This window comes from Teleopsis dalmanni, chromosome 2 (genome assembly GCF_002237135.1).
Source record: "Teleopsis dalmanni isolate 2A chromosome 2, ASM223713v2, whole genome shotgun sequence".
NCBI lineage: Eukaryota > Metazoa > Arthropoda > Insecta > Diptera > Diopsidae > Teleopsis > Teleopsis dalmanni.
In genome coordinates, this window is record NC_051847.1 from 34,954,672 (window position 1) to 34,973,682 (window position 19,011).

A 19,011-nucleotide genomic window follows, 5' to 3' on the forward strand; every position below is an offset into this window, starting at 1 on the left:
TAGACATTGTTCTGTTCTTCCATTAGGTCTGTTTCACATTATCTGATAAAACCGGACATCAAAATCTTCTCAGTTCGCTGAATAGAATAAGCTTACGGTCACCTTAATATTAAACGATAATGACGAAAAGTCATCAAGATTTCGTGAATCCGATAACTGCTGCGACTGCACATATACGAGTTCGATAAACGGATGATCATCATTTGAATTATGTTTTAGCACAAATGTAATATGTAAAACGCATATTTTAATAAATAATATTTTTATTTTTCAATGGAATTAATGCCCTAATCCGTCCTTATTTCTTCTATACATTTTTGACCTCATAGTTTCTTTATAAATTGGAAAATAATACCTGAGCAATAATAACAATAATTATTAGGATTATATATTTCTTTTGCAGATAGCAATTTCTATATATAGTATTTTTGAATAAGACATTCCTTCACAAATCATTCCTTCCATGAATAGTTTACATATATACATGAGTCTATATTGTAATTTAAAGTAATTGCACTTTGAAATCATCTCAACGATAACTTATTTTATTTAAACTATACAATGCTCGAAGGCTGCTGTTGAACCACATTTGAACTGTAACTAATTTTGATATATTTACTTTGAGAATTTAAGATATTCTAAATCCAAAGCGAACGAACAACAACAATCCAAACTATATACGTTACCTATTTCGGTTAAGTACTTTTATACTAACAGCTTTTTAATAGCGCATCGATAGCGCTTCAGGTTAGACAAATGCAATATCGAGCAATCTAAGAAGAATTTTTTGGTGTGATGCCAAAAAAAAAAATAATAATAAAAGAAGGAAATATAAAGAAAAAGAACAAGAACAGTGAAGAGTAGGAATAGAAAATTGTGGCAACTTTGTGAATACTTAAATGCTGTTTTGTAGCAGTTACTGATGCAAAAAGCACTCAAACACCTACATAGAAACATTATTACTAAAGCATACCCCAGTACGATATGTAAAAGTACTGAGGCTCGTACTCGTACTTGCAGAAGGAATGTAAAGATAGACTTTTAATGGTAATGCAACCAACGTTATCGTAAGAAGCAGAGCAGCATTTTGGTGCTGCCAAAGTTGCTTGAAGTAATTCGATTTTAAAGTTGCGAAGGTGTTTGTATAGATTGAATTGACAGCTCAAAGCTGATAGAAATTTGCATAATTTTCTGGAGATGCTTTCAGTTGAATAAGATATAAGATTTTAAATTATCGAAGTGAAGCATAAAGAAAAACTAATAAAGAAAACTTTATTATTAATTTTTCTTCTTCTTTTTCTTTAGAAATTATATGGAATAAGAGAAGTTAACTTAGTATTGTAGTAAGTCTTCAATTTTTCTTTTTGTATCTTATAATTATTAATTACAAAAGTTTTATTATTGATGACTATAAGTTTTAAAGTAAAATTTATAAATTTATAATTTTTATTAAACTTTTCATAAAATAAGAAACAAAAATCAAGTAGTTCTCTAACATTTATGTAATTATAATTTATTTGTTCTCTTTTAAAAAAATTTAATCTTTAACTTTTCCGTATTATGTCATTTACATGTTATTGTCATGGGGCAAAAAAATATTTCCGTTACCACTGTTTCACGGCTGGCGGAAGTACGTAGTACTTACGACTCGAACCCGACTCGAACCATTGCCGGAGCTCATATTCAACTTTGCTGCATAATTAATGCAGTAGCACTTTCATACTCTTGAGACACTTGGACTGTGGGTGGGCGATTTATAAATATTATTTACATTTCTTCTGCTTTATGATTTTATGTTGCTTTCCACAGTATCAAAAATAAAGGAGCGTGCAATATCACATAATGATTTTAAAACATCTGGAAAATAAAGTGCACAATGCCACAAAGCAAGAATAATTAGGAAAAATTATGCTAAAACAGGTATGGTATACGAAAATGTTAGATATTAGTTAAGAACTTTAAGGGTTAGGTGGTAGTAACAGTAGTTCAGAAAATGAAATGTTAAATGGTATAAAAAGCTTTTTGTGCTGGTCACTTGGGAGAGGAAATTTATGGATGACATTACTGTTAAGGTAAGTTTTGTAGATAATGCTTTCAGAGGTGGAGTTTTAGAGAATAAGGGTAATTAACTTATAACAGTTTTTGCTAAGATAGCATACTAAAAGTTAAAAAAAATATTTTAGAAGAAAGTAATTAATTTTTATGTATTTATTTATTTATTTTTAAAAAAGTAATATAGAGAGGTTTCCAAAGGTAGTGAACTACAACAACAAATTTTTTTTTTATATATTATTTTAATCAATTGAATTTTTAGCTGACCATACGGCTGTTTTAAGTATTGCTAAATACCCATCATCAGTGGTATTGGACTGCAAGTACCAGGAATCGATCTCGTGCCATGTCAAATTTGAAGCCCAGACATTTATGGTGTCAATAATAGTGGAAGTTAAAATGTGATGTAAGAGCAGTTTGCAAGAATTTTGGATGATTTTAAAAGATCTGTTAACTTGATTCATTATAATGTTAAAATAAATATAAATAATATACTATAAATAATATACTAAATAACGAATACTATTGCGCTCAATAGTACTCCTAGCTGAGACAAAATCAGAACCCTTCACTTAAGGATTATCATGCTCATGTAATACAGATAAAGGGTTGCTAGTAGGATATATAGGCTATCGTAACACATTGTGAATTTATCTTAACTAGCGAATATATAGTATAACTTTAATGGTGCAGACTATTGCTGTAAAAAAAGATGCACCAAAATCAAACATTAGAATAGGAGTCTACCATCTGCGTTTAGCACAAACCATTTTTATGATATAAAGCACTTGATTTGTTCATTGAAGAGGTCATAATATACAGTACCACACATTGAATTGTGAATAAAAGTATAAAATAATATATAAATTATTATTATTTAATATTAAAAAAGCAATAATGCATGTTAAAGTGGTCTGTTTTTTAAAATGAAAAAATTAAAAATAAAAAAAATATATTTTAATTAAAACAAATATTAACTTTGAAAACATCAAATCAGTCTTTCACAAAGTAAATAACAAGTTTCATTCATAAATCCATATTTCTGTATCTCACTTTAATCATTAAGAGCTGTTAATAAGGTTAATGTACCCCATAACTACCCAACTATACACACCATCATGTATGCGTATTTGCATACTTAACTCCCCATAGTTGAAGGGTGCAAAATTATGTGCCACAAATATCCACCCTTCTCTACACTCACACTCACACTCACACCCACACCCACACCCATACGTATCGTAACAAGCGCTGCCACATGTGACAACTTCAATTACCTTTTTATGAGTAGATTGTAGTGTTGCCATCGCACAAAAACAAAAGAAAAACATGAAAAATGTATGCTGAAGGCAAATAATAAAAAAAAATGATTCAAGTCAAAGTTAAGCCGGAAGTGTGTTTTACATATATGTGCGTATATTTGGTTGTTGGTATATTTTGCATACACTTACATATATGTATGTATGTGTATATTAAAATAATTACTTAAGCACGTGAATGTGTAGACATTTTGACATTAAGTGGTTTGCATTTAGTTGGAAAATCTAAACCTCTGTGTGCAGCTATAAATTTCTACAGCCTTTCAAGTCATTAAAAGTGAAAAGTGGGTATGGATGTGGTTACGGGGTAGTCTAAAATAAATAGTAAAAAATAAACAAAAATGTTGTAGTAGTTCGTAGATCAAAATACCTATAGGTTAAAATTAGACAGGATATTATATGTATGTAGCGTGGAATAATTTAAATAACATGGGATAAACAAATTTAGAAAGATTTAAAGTAAAAAAATTAGGTCCACAGATTTTCCACAAAAAAATAAAAAATAAAAAAAAATTAAATATTATAATTTAAAAATTTTTACGAATGCCTGAGACTTTAGTTTAGGATTAAATCCTTCTCAATTAGCTAAGAAAGCCGTTTCGATTCCACAGTTCTTCGTTATAGCGGGTAGAAGAATTGTCCTGTTAGAACCAGAACCAGTAGCATCAATAAATACGAGTGTCTGGCAAATATTAATGCTAGAAATATCACAGAGTGTGTTAAGGAAGTGGGTACGGACTTGCTTGGATATTAAACAGATGTTTTGGTGTCTTTTCCTTGTGCGCCAATAAACATGTAATAAAGGCGATACTACAGGATACACCGAGCTTGACACAATGTCATCCTATTGACCAGTGCGCTGTTGAAACAGATATTTACATAGATAGATACTATATAATATTTCTGATTTGCTCGGACCTTACTTTCGCAAAAAAAAATTTCGGAAAAAAACCACATACGCACCGTAGAACCTCAGGCTATATAAATTCTTCATTACCTTTGTTGGCTTATTAATATTCAGACCCATTACGCTGTTTTTGCCCGCAAGGATATGTGAAGCAGAAAACATGAAAGTAATTAAATGACGAATACATGGGTTAGGATGAAGATGGGTAATAGCTGTGCGAGACGGGAGGCGAATATTAGGGAGTGAAGATGGATTGAGAAATGGGTGAGATTCAGATTGAAATTAACAAGGATCAAGACAGAGAAATCTAGCAACTTCTAGACAGAGAAATCTAGCAACTTCTATGTAATGGGTTTAAAGGTCGATTGGACTAATGTTCAATTAGAGTAGAATTGTAGTTTGGATACATATTGGAAATTGACGTATTTATGCACGAGAAATAAAACTTAAGCATATGACTATATCCTGACCTCAATAGAGCTAGGACAGTTCTTGTTGTACAGGGAAGGTTCTCTCTGAGAAATGATAGGCAGGAACCTATTGAGAAAAGTAAAATGATTCACTAATCGAGTAATTTCTTATATGATTGCCAAGCTGCGGCATATTTACGTTATTTAATTGGGCAATAAAAAATGTATTAATCATTGTGCAATAGCGCTAACGGTGGACCGTAAAGTCAGTAATGGCGAATGATTTTCCCAACCCAAAAAGCACATCAAAGTCTATTCATGTAGAATACAAAATGCAGTACAAAATGTACTAAATAAAAAAAACTTACTTATAATTTTTTCGTTGTCCTCTTGGGAAAACGTACTGAATAAAAAAACAGCTGACGGAAATATGTCGTTCCCGACTGTGTAAGTTATCTGGCATGATGATTTTTAGATATATACAACAGATATATATATATACATATATATATAATCTCAGATAATATTTATAATATAAAAATATATATTTATTTTCCAAATACCATCCATTATATATAAGCCTCAGCGGTAATTCGTTTTAAAGTGATACATTAAAACTCAGGACTCCCACTTTTATTCGATTTTTATTCATTCATTTGATTATGAAGAACAAAAGGCAAACAAGTTTTAAATTGTAATATTAAATAATAATTTAGAAACTTTAAATCAAAAAATTAAAATCGCAATAAATGAAATAAAATCAGTTTGTGACACTCCCCTCCCCTGAGAAGACATAAATTTTCTTGCGACAACTACCGTAAAACTGAAAATTTTCCAGCACAAATAATTGCGAGGGGACAGTTTTTATACTTTTATGTGCTATGCAAATCCAAACTTAATTTAATGAAATTTCGGAATTGTTCACCGTAAAGTTAAAGTCAAAATCAATAAAAACCATAAAATACTATTGCTGGTCATATCCTCCCCCTTAGCTGTCGTTAAGCACTTAAAAGCGCACAGCGAAATTTTCTAAAACTAATTTGTTTTGTTGCTGCAGCAAAACAAATCGAGATTTGGCAACATTGTTGCCAAATACCAAAGTGTTAGCAACTTTTTTTTGTTTTTATTTATGGCGTTTTAGTGCTTTTTAAATTCACATTACTCTAGAGGGATGGCGTCCTGAATTTCTATAATGGCGTAAATTCTAAAACTCGATAATATAAGTGTACTTATTGATTTCTATTGAAGGCAATGGTGGGATAAGTCAAATACTATGTATCCTCTTAAGCAGTTTAGAAAATAAACTAATTATTGCTGAAATACTATATAGGTATATAGTAACGATGTTCGTCCAAATAGTAAATGGATGATAGAGACTGAGAAACAGAGTTATATTTTAACGACTGTATAATGATGTAATTCTGCTTATTGCCATCGTTTTAATGGGATTTGAAGTTAGTAACTAGAGGGATTTGAAGTTAATAACAAAATTGCCCATCTTAAAGATAGAAGTCACTAACATCTGGTGTAATAATAGCGTCTCTTAGAAAATGTCAGTCATATTCAAGAATAAGGGACACAACCTGGCAAGTCTATAAAGTCTATGTCCTAAATTTTAAAGAATGACTGCTTATTTTCAGGTCAGTTAAAAAAGGTGTCCTGACGATTTTAAATCTTCTCCTAGCCAATGATGACCCTTGCGGTGGGGTATAGTCCCCAAGAAAAGTCGTTAGACGAAGATTACTAACTACCGTAAAACTAAAAATTTTCCAAAACAAAGTTTCTGCAAATACAAGTACCTGTGGTTGAGAACAATTTTCTTCTCATCCAAAGAACCACAACCCCGAGAGAAATGTATTTAGAGAGCAGATAAAGTGTTATAATCAGTGACATGTCAGCAACGATATTAAAGTACTGAGTTGGTTCCGTTTTAGTTGAAACAGCTGACTACTAAGAATTTTGATACAGATCAGTCTTGTAATAACAATCTGGTTTGACAATAATCTTCTTCTACCCAGGTTCTATTTGACAAATTTACTAGTTGCAAAACTATTTAGTGTTTAGTGTTACTACTTTTTTTTTAATTACTCAATCTTACTAGTCAATAGTCATGTCAATAGTTGACATGAGATTTAGATTTACTGTTAGTAAAACTATTCAGTACTTTTGGATTAGTTAGTCTCATCAGTTGTGTGACTCGTTTTATTATCTATAAAATTGACATGTTTTTTCATTACGCAGTTTGAAATAAAGTTATGAGTTTTTAAAAGCTGTGGGAATTGTAACTACTGCAACTATTGAACTAGTATTTTCATTTCAAACAACAATGAGTTTTTACTAGTTATGAGCTATGTTATAAATTGCTTAATGCTAAATCGACTAATTTTATAATTTTGAAGGACAATGAGTTTCACTAGTTGGGAGACTTATTATAATAGTTATAATATTAACTAATTTTTTCATTTCGAAGGACAAAGAGCTTTCACTAGTTGCGGGACTTATTATAATAGTTATAATATTAACTAATTTTTTCATTTCGAAGGACAATAAGTTTTCACTAGTTGCGGGACTTATTATGAGAGTTATAATATTGACTAGTTTTTCTTCAAAGGACAATGAGTTTTTACTAGTTGTGAGACTTGCTGTAACAGTTATAAAATTGAATAATTTTTTCTTTTCGAAGGACTATGACTTTTCACTAGTTGCGGGACTTGTTATAATAGTTATAATATGGACTAGTTTTTCCAGTTTGAAAGACAATTAGTTTTCGCTAGTTGTGAGTGTTGATATTATTATTATTATGACATGTTCTATAAATTACAATTCAAGAACTTAGTGTGAGACTTGCTATAACAATTATAAAATTGAATAATTTTTCTTTTTCGAAGGACAATGAGATTTCACTAGTTGCGGGACTTGTTATGAGAGTTATAATATTGACTTGCTTTTCTATTTCAAAAGGCAATGAGTTTTCGCTAGTTGTGAGACTTACTATAACAGTTATAAAATTGACTAGTTTCTCGACTTCGAAAGATAATGAATTTTCACTAGTTGTGAGATTTGTTATAATAGTTATAAAATTGACTAGTTTTTCCACTTCGAAAGACAATGAGTTTTCACTAGTTGTGACACTTGCTATAATAGTTATAAAATTAAAAAGTTTCGCCATTTCGAAGACGGCGAGTGTTACTTAAAAAGTACAAATTATTTTTAACAGCGATATAAGTTGTACTAGTTGTAAGGTGATTAACAACTATGAAACATTACGATAATTGTCAGTGCAAGTTTTCTGTCTGTAAATAGTGTTTGAGATTCAAGTAGTTAATGGTAAGTGATGGAAAGAAGTCAATAAACTTTTTCAATTAATTATTCTTTTGTATATAAAAGTGAATTCTAACTAACACTATTCAGTTGTTTGTGTCTTTCAAGTATATGAGCACTATTACTTATCACACGATTGCAATACCCACTCCATACGTGACACCCTTTGAGAACAACAAAAATTTTGTATCAATTAATCAAACTATACCAATCAAAAAATAATACTAGAAAGCAGTGGGTGATAAATACTGTCACTTCGATAATTAAACATGTTACACGTACTACAAACCAAGCAGTAGTGCAGTAGTGTGATGAAAAGAGAAAAGCACTGAAAATCTCTAATTGTTTTCTTAACTTGCAGTACTCAGTACTGAAAGTGCCAACTTCCTGCTGCAATTGTCAATAAAGCAACAAACAAACTGACATTCATTCAATCGTCGCTTTTTTTTATTGTTTACAGCAGAAACACTCGAGCACGTACGTGAAATGTCAAAATGAAATTTAGTTTGTATGGAAAGCGGTGGAAGTAGTCGATGGGAGGAGGAGTAAAATGAGGAGGATGGGTTTAATGCAGCAGCAGGAAGCATGTGGTATAGTAGATTAAGTGCAGTAGCAGCACAAACATATCAGCAACAATGGTAATGTATTGCAACAATTGGTGCAACAATACAAATAAGTCGTACATACACGAACGACATGTCGTTACGTTTACTATTCTACTTGGCAAATGTGTCTACAGAAGTAAAAGAATATCGCAAAGTTATGCTGCAGTAAAAAATGAAAGAAATAAAAAAAAAAATTAAATAAAAACTATAGAAAAATCTACATTGTAAAATCTAACAAGTAGCAAGAGACCATGTTTATGCTTTTCTGTTGGCATAAAGGAGCTCAAACGGCTGTGAATGTAGGTCATCGACCATCTGTGCAGTTCATTTAATACTCAACTATTTGCAGTTGCTGCTTTTAAGATACTCGTATTTGTTCATCTTATTTGTGCTGCATTAAACTGAGAAGTGATTTTAATTTATACCTAAAGCGAAATAAATTTTTATGAGGATTTGATCTATTTTTTTAGACTGCAACTGCCGCCAAAGATACTCGTATATGTGAATATATTAGACACATCGATTTGACGTTAACACATAAATCAGTGGTTGGCATGGAAATAATAGTACATATATATTAATATATTTTGTTGAATTTATTAAGTTCTTTTATTCAAATAATATTTAATATATAGCAAAAATATATTACATTGAAATATCTAATAACATCTCTGAATTTGTGTATAGGATATACAGCATATGTATATACAAAAATTAAATATTGTCATAAATAATAGCGTTTCGAATCGAACTGATCTTACGAATCAACAAAAACAATTATTATTTTTGCTTACTCCTTAATATCGCTACCTTGTTCTTTCCATCGAAAGGGTTCTCGGTTATATTTCGATTCGTACGATACCATTCGTTAACATTTTTTTGTAGTTCTTTCTCTATTTTTTTGTCTATCATAGAGCAAAACACAAAGTGGAGCAACAAAAAATATATATAGATTACTTAAACACCCTAATAACTAAGGAAGAGAATTTTTCTTAGGAAACAACCCATAAAAATTAAAAAGAAAGAACTTCAGTTTCTTAAACTCCACTTCAAATAATCTGATTAAAGCTTTTCTTAAATTTAACTTGGAAAATATTTTTCTACTGCTTGTTTAAATTGTTATTATATAGTATCTCGAATTTATCTATTTCTTTTCATATAATCGAAACATGAAATTAGATGTCTTAAAACATAGTTACTCACACAGTTAATCAGAATAAATTGTATATTTATTTATCCCTACATCTAATATATCTATATTGAAATTAAAATATATCCATGTGCTGTGAAACACTAAATAAATAATATATTAATTTTAAGTCTTAAAAAATTATTGGTAGATCTAATAAATAATTCTATAATAGTTTTTTTTTTAAATTACAACAAAAATTTTATTAGAAAGTCTAATGAAATGAACATCAATAAAATGTTTGAATACGCAAGTATGAGATCCTGATGAATGGAGACTTAATTAATTTTTTTTAACTAAACCATAATTTGTATGGAATATTTGTACTACCAACCCCATCGCAATTTTGGAGAACGAAAATCTCTACTTGATATTCAGACTCACATCCAGAGAAGAAAACTGTAACATGCAAGGATGCAAATGATAATAATAAAATCAAATCCGATCGGAATAACTTTCGTGGATTCGCTCCAAGGCAATATTTTGTTACAGGGGATGGCAGTTACTTAATGACGATATTTTCAACAATTCGATTAACTGTAAAAAACCAAAAGTTATATCTATAAGGTTATTAAGGAACTCTTAAAAAGTCATTCATTATTAATAATCTGAAGATATGTTACTTGTTATAAGAAGGGCTAGTGGTACACTAAACCTTATGAAATGTATTTTGCTGTTTAAAATGCACTATAAGCTAATCAGCTTTTGACAAGCTAAACAATATATCTTGCTTTAAGATCTAAGATTTTTATTTATAGGAATCCTAATCCTAGGTATTTAAAGATACCTGTTGTGATCAAACCAAATAGTTAAGATAGGCGTAAGTTTTCTAAATCATACAAGTGTCAATGTTTTTCAGTCCCATCTTTAAAAGATGATTGCTAATAGGAGTATGTGTAGTAAATACAGTAAATAATCTAAGTTAAGATCTAAGATGTATAGACTTAGAAACATGTCAACATTTCCGTTGTTGATTCAAATGTGCTTTTGAACTACTTTGGATCGTAAAAAATGCCACAAGCCTTCTTAAACAATTTAAATGCTTTTCTATATTAATACAGTGTGGTATGTGGATAATAATACTAATATAAAAAATTCAGACATTTATTAACATTCAACCAAGCAGTGCAATATAAAATCAATATAATTTATCACAAAAAATCACTCATTTGCTAGAATTAATAACTTAATTATTTCCCTTACTTCGACTAAATACTCGTAAAACTATTTGCAATTACAATCAATGTAAGTAACTCAATATCTGCTCTTATTTCAGTCAATTTCGGCTTATTTCAACTCCAAAAAAAAAAAAAAAATTAAATAAAAAATGCTTTACGTACTTGGCACAACATAATTTTTCATCTGGCGCGAGTTAAAATGGCCAATAATAAACATGTTAACACTAAAGAATATAAATCGCTCGAATAAGACTAGACTAGGCAAGTAACTAGGCTGCGCCTAGGCTTACATTGTTCGCATAGACGAGCGAGTAGCTAAGCATGCTTCTACTTCAGTACTTGCGAGCGGATAAACGCTATTAATATCTCGGTAATGTGATATAACGATAACTGCTACCACGGTTAATAAGATCAGCGAACGTATTAATAAATCTTAAAAGCTTTTAACCCTACTAGAGCTGCTTTATGCACAGTGTTAGTGTGATATATCACTTCGGTTTGTAGTTAGTGTTGAGGTAAAGACATTTTTCTACACTCCATTTGATAATGAAATGAATTTGGTCATAAATTAGAATTGAGTTGAACCAATTCTTTAGTTAAAAAGGTTGGAAAATGCATGAAAAATTTTGATTAATAAATTATAACTAACTATGGACTTAGATATATTCACCACTGAAACCAATTAAGTATGTAATTTCCTTTTGACATATCATATTTTCTCTAAATGTAGAAGAAAATATTTATGGTAATTCTTGGTAGAAAATAAGTCAGACATTAATATTCAAAATTAAAAGGAAAACTAAGAAAACTTTTCTTAGTATATATATTAATATTAAAAAATGAAATTTATACCATTTCCTATATAGGTATATTTATCAATAAAGTAAAGTATGTATCTTCAAGGTTCAGGTACATAGATATTTTTTTAGTAAGAGGTGTAAGAATCGATATGTTTGTAATAACTTCTTATTAATAAGTTTTAAGAAAATTCAAATAGTTCATTTACTTTAAGTTTAATTAACTTTATTATAATCCTAGTTAACATATTTTTAAAAATATGATCACCAAAAATACTTTAAGTATTTTGGAATATGTACTTGCGCCATATAATCGGTTTAGTCCGATATCTAATGAATGAAAAAAATATATATATTTAGAAAAAAATTTATATTTCGAAAAAAATTGGTTTTGCTATTCCTCGAAATCAGAAAACAGTATGAGACCGTGGTCGTCGTAACATTATTTAAAATTTCACCGATATTAAATAGCAGAATGAGACCGTACTAACATTATCGGGAATTTGGTTGAAATTAGACAATAGTCTGAAAACATAACCACCGTGACATCATTAGGAATTAAAATAAAACCGTACATCACCGAAAATTTGGTTGAAATTTGAATCGTAGTGTTACATATTGCCTGCTGTAACAGCATTGATAGTCCTCCGAAATTAGACGGCAAACTGAGATTTTATTTACTGTAACATAATCTGTAATTTTGTCTAAATTAAACGCCAGAAGATCGTATTCCTTGTAAAATCATTAGGAAATTAGACAGAAGAGTGGAACCGTATTTGTCGTAATATTATTAGTCAATAAAATTAGTCAAAACTAGAAAGTAAAATGAGACCTTGCTCGCTATAATATTATTGGGAATGTCGTCGAAATAAGAAGGCAGACTAAGGCCCAATTTTTCATAACATTATCGGTAATTTTGTCTAAAATAAAGAATAGGAGACAGTATTTTTCTTGAGAAATTCACCGGGAATTTTGTCGAAACTAGACGATAGAATGAGGCCTTATTCTCTATAACATCATCGGTAATTATTTCTAAATTAAACAGGAGATGGAAACTGTATTACTTTCAGGAGTTTTATTGGGACGTTTTCTTCATAACATTATCAGTAATTATGTCCCCATATTTTTCTTGGGAAATTCATCGGGAATTTTGCCAAAATCAGATGCTAGTATGAGGTCCTATTCTCTATAACATCATCGCCAATTTCATCCAAATTAAGTAGGAGAAGATGACCGTATTACTCTCGGGAATTTAATTGGTATTTTTACCGAAAATAAACCAGAGAATGAAAGTCGTATTCGTCTATTCGTCATATTACCGTTGTAAAATTTGCCGGAACTAAACAGCATAAAGAGTTCGCACTCCCTGTAGTATTAAAAGGAACTTCGCTGAAATTTAAAGGAATGACTTTTTCCGCCGTTATGTCATTGGTAATTCTATCAATATTAGTTGAAGAAGTATGAGCAGCACAATAACAGTTTAAACAATCATCAAACCTTATATCTTTAGGATCGAACTAACAAATTAACAAACATATTTGATAAAATGCTAAAATGACAAGATAAATCGATTTAGTGTTTTTCGTCCGATGGATGTACCCACATATATATTATAATGTATTCAGTATACGAATTATTTATTTTGTTCTAATACAAGCTTGACCTTCATAAAGTACTTTAGTATTACGGGTGCGATATAGCGCCATGATCTTAAAAGCACCATATGTTATGTATTAATAACATACTGTATTAAATGATTATTTTGTATTTTATTTTAAGCTAATGACTAAAGTTTATATTAAGTATTTTCAAGTAATAGCTGACTGCTTGCTTAAATAGTACATGTAGTATCTACCCACATTGAAATGGAACAATACTACATTTTTCTAGATATTTCTTTTTTATTACAAATACAATCGCAATTTCGATTCGAACCATTCTACTTTACTGTGGTTAACCACAAGAATCCATCTATGGTTTTTACAATAAATTTACATTGGCTACACTGAACTTGAATTCGAAATAGTATCCAACTGAATAGTATCCAACTGAACGTGCTCTCGTACGTTATGGCAAACAAAAGGTAACTTGATTTTTTCTCAATTCTTCTTTTTAGGTTTTCAGTTTATACGAAGTTCTTCCTGTTTTTGCTGGATTTTCTTTGTAAATGAATTCCATGTTTAGCCACTTCTCTTGATGGATTTTTGCAAATCTGTAGCTCCGCTCAAGCTGCTTAGAATTTGTAAGCCAATAAACGTTTAAAACCGAAGTTGTGTAATAATCAGTATCATATGTATCGTATGGTGTATGGCAAATAGTTTCGTAAGTTGTTATGTCCATTTAAATAGATTACAAAGACTATACACATTTTTTCTTTTGGTATTGAAATCTTATTGCTTTTTTTTTATTTAAATTTATATTTTTTATATGGATGCACTCAAGTATGCACTAATAAAGAAGAAAATAAGTTCATTGTCTATAAAATTGAAAAAAATTGTTTGGAAGGAAAGAATGATGTCACCCATTTGGAATGTCAAACACCCTAAAAGGAAGTTGGATAACAAAAATATAGATGGGTCTTTGAAACTAAATACTAATATTTGTCATTTATTTACGCTCAATACTGAATCTTATCCATAAACAATATAAACGGAAACGTATACATCTAGTTGTCAAAAATTTGCATAGAAAATCTATCCGCTATTAATCAATGTAAGAGCAGTTAGAAAAAATGCTATCAATGCTGGTCTGCTTACATCTTTAATTTTAATATGTTCCATGTTTCATTTTTTGAATTTCAAACATAAATAATAGTATTTTATGATATAATGGTAGAGACCAACTTAGATATTTTATATATGAATAAAAATGCCTCAATTAAATTTATAAACTATATTAAAATTTATAGAACCTTCATTGTTGAACTAGAAGAGGAATTAGTTAAATAGACTACCCAAGTGTTTGATATATATTTGACTGCATAGTTATATTAAATAGGTATTAAAAGTAGGACACCTCTAAGAACTATATTCAGTATCTGCTAAGTATGCGGAAGTTAGATTGTAAACTGGTACCTTCTTCGAGTTACAATATCAATACTCAGTGTTTGATATACCTTTGATTGCATATATTAAATAGATATTTAAAACAGGGAATCTCTAAGGATAACCTTCACTTTCTTGAAAGTACTCGGAAGTTATATAGTTAACTGGTATTTAATGCTATCCTCTTCAACTTACATATTTAATAGATAATGTTGAATGAAGACTTGGTATGTCAATTTATAGTATTAAATAGTGAAAAATGATTATTAACCAATAATTTATTTTTTTTTTGTGCAGATTATAGATAAACTTAGATATGACAAATCTTTGATTGTATATATAAAATTGGTGCTTAAACTTCGGAACCTCCAAAAAAGAAGTTCACTTTTTTATGTGTACCCGAAATTTACATAACGACTAACTAATGTTTAATACTGACTTCTTCAAATTTTAGTACCAATAGTACCAATCCGCTGAATGTAGGTTCGTTCTGGATGGTATGTCTATTTATTAGATAGTGAAAAATTATCTTAATCCATCACTTGCATTTTTCTCTGCTGATTGTAGATGGACAATATATCCATACAGTTTTCTACAAGAGTTTGGTGGTAATTTTCAAAGTATTTATGACGTTATTAGAAATTGGTATTGAGTAAAAATAGTTTAGTTGTTAAATGGAGAGAGAAGAGAGAAGAAGTTCTATAAGAACTTTTTGCAATGCAAGCACGGTATGGTCTATTGTGATTCCTACAAATCTTAATAAATTCTATTTTTTTTTATTAAGACAGAGGTCAAGCTTCTCAGGCTGTTAGGCTTTAGTCTATTTTTGGTCATTTACGCCTCCCAATAACTAATTGCTGAGTCCGAGTTAAAGCAAGATATTTGAGCTTTAAATTCTAAATCGAAATGTATGTAATTGAGAGTTATATACCATATCTAGTTAGTTTAATAACTCTGTAATTGCGTGGAATATTTTTACGATTAGGCACTTATTTTCGTTTTGCTAATTTATATACCAATATTTCATTTAGAGTTATTCGAGGACGTGAGTCAAGTTTAAATTTATTAAAGAACTTTATGGCCACATGGATTTCATTATAAAGTTTTAGTATATAACAAGTACAAAGTAAATTATAAAGATTTTATTATTTATAATAGCATCACTTTTATTTACCTAAATATGAGTATTATAAAGGTTAAAAATACTTATATCTATTAAAAACAGTGTTCGATTTTAACAATATTATAAACAATATTTGCTCAGTTTAAAATTTAATATTCTGAAAACTCTGAATATACCGTGGTTACTTTTGCGGTATTGGACTCTAATTAAATATGGAATTCGATAAGTCTTAGTATGATTTAACTTCCTTTTTTCTAGTAGGTATTGCTTCCGCCTTGGTTTTAAAATGGTTACTTTTTGAAAAGACTTGAGAAACATAATTATATATTTTATTTCTTTAAATAAAACACAGTTTTATTTAAGTGGATACATGGAAACTTCATTAGGAAAGGAAAATGTTTCTTAAAAACAATGTACCTTAATAGATTCATATTAAATATTATTTGTCAGATATATATATATTCACTTCGAACAATAACAATAAATAAACAATAAATATTTTGTAATAAGTTTATGAAAATATTTTATGATTATTATTATATATTTTAAGATCTCACAAAGATTCAAAGTACATCACTAGCTTCTCCAATACAAAGGTACATAAATTATAAAATTTTATGGTAAACATAAAAACTAGCACATTAAGTCTTTTGGTCTATTTATTCAGTCAACAAATCGTATAATCCTTGACTGTTACGAAAAACTTCTCAATATTGTAGAGCAATATACTGGACTTAGCACTACAGCTCGTGTTATAAACTACATCTTAACTATTTAATCGCATGTCAACTTCAGACAAAATGCAAAGGAAAACTTCAGAACAAAAAAGTATAATGGAAAATCTTCAAAGAATGTCTGCGTATACAAGGCACAGCAAATGTTAAGGTCATTGACTATGGCAGCGTTCCAGCAACAGAAGACAACATCAACCTAACAACTGAAATGAAATCAGACAGCAACGAAATGCAAAAAAAAAAAATAAATAAATAAACAACAACAACAACAATAAAGATTTCAACTGTAAGAGCAACGGCTATGCATCATGGAAGTTATTTCAACGCGATAAGGTACCAACGTTGGCTAAAGTGGGATACGGTAAATAAGCCTAGGCTTAAGGATGTACGGCGGTTTAAGTGAGTTTGCTTTTATATTAAAAGACTGTGTTTACATGTATAATAAGAGGGTTGCCACAAAACATTTTCATAAAGATTTTTATAATTTTAGGCTTTTAAATATAAAAATTGTTTTTTTTTTTTTGAAACTGTATATGTGATGTTTGTAGGTTGTTTAAAGTAAATAATGAATAATATTAATTCAAATGGAAATGCATTTTTTTACCTATTTTTCTGATATATTAAGGATTATCTGTCGACTGAATTAAAATTGAAAATAAGTTTAAAAAACAGACAATTTCAAAATATTTAAATATATATACTTATTTAATATATATAATAATACATATAATAAAAATAAAATCTAGATTAGTTTTTATTTTTTTTTATTATTATATACACTCAGAAAAATAATTTTGTTGAGGGCTGATTTAATCAGATTTCAATTAAAGCTCAGGTCAAAGTATTCTTACTTGACGCATCATATTGGTTCAACAATACCACATGTTGGTTTTCATATCTTCTTTACCAAATGAGCTACAATTTTGCTAACAAAATGATCAGATCAATTTAACTAGTATGTGGTTAGAGCATATTTTTGTGAGTGTTGTACTCAATATAGATATCATATACCATAAGTATGTTTTTTATTTATTTTGAAATATTATATCTTTTTTGCAAAATTTGACTAGGTTGAGTAAATTTTTTTTATACACAATCAGGCTTCACTTTCTGAAAGTTAGTTATTGAAGCTGAATGGATATTAGGATAGTGGATTTTTCTTGACTAACCTTTAATCGAAATGTTTCATCTACGAGTTTAAACTAAATTTACTTTAAAGAACTTTTAAATATTCTTAAACAACTCTTCTTAAAAAATATCCTACAATTAAACTACTTTGTGAATATGAACTCCTGGGCGAGCACTTGGGGTCTATCAGTTTTATGGGACTTGAACATACCTGAGGTTGCTGTGGAACTTTTAATACATTTCGCTAATAACACGCGCATCCTAAGTGATGCATACTATCGCTAGAAAAAAAAACTTTGATCTGGTATAGCAATGGACCTTAATGGTCTATGCGTGGCCTTTTTGGTCTGAGAGCATAACCTAACCTAACCTAAGCTACTTTGTGCATTGATTGATTGCGTGGTTGAAGTAAAGAGATGTGCTATTTAATTGTAATAAATTTAATTTAGTAGAATGTTTCACATGGAGTATGAAACGTAACAATATATGATTTATTTACTGTAGTAAATTATAGTAAGAATTATTTTTGTTCTTTGGATCAGAGAAAAATTTTTTAAATTTGCTGTTTGTTTATAAGATTTAGCATAAAATATTAGTTAAACCTTTTCTATTAAATTATTGAATCAGTTATTTAAGAAACTGAAAACAATGTTAGCCAGTAAGATCCCATTTAGAATGTTTATAAATTTCATTCCCTACTATTCCATTTTTTTCCCATCTGTTTTTAACATGTTTTACATATTACAGTTATACAGTTTAACTTACAAGATTTCAATTAGAAACTTGACCACGACTTTGCCTCAAAAGAGGAAAAAACAAAATGACCACGATTTCGATCAATTTTTAAGAAAGTCAATTTACAATTGAATTTGGATTAAAGACAGTGTAATTCGTAATTCGTATAAGATTCAACAGCAACTGAAAGACAGATTTTATATTAATTTGCATACAGGAAAAGACTTTCTGCACGTGTGCCAATCTAAACGAAACAAACTATCGCCCACTTATTTCGAGCAATTTAGTTTTCGTGTTCCGTTCGAGCCCACAATCCAACGACTTGGATTGACTAATGAAAAAGAATTCGTAATAAGAACTCTTGAGCGCAAAGAAGAATTAAGAAACGAACAGAATTTACGTCCGTCATGATTATTGAAATGACATAAATTTCTAAATAAACTGACATAAATAACATCAAAGTCATGTT

At 29.5% G+C, this 19,011-nt stretch overlaps 1 protein-coding gene across 3 annotated transcripts in view; it reads right to left on the reverse strand.

The window, feature by feature from the left end:
- The window catches only part of LOC119679639 (SH3 and multiple ankyrin repeat domains protein 1), a 358,803-nt gene that overhangs the window by 16,079 nt on the left and 323,713 nt on the right, over positions 1-19,011 (reverse strand). The window lies entirely within an intron of this gene.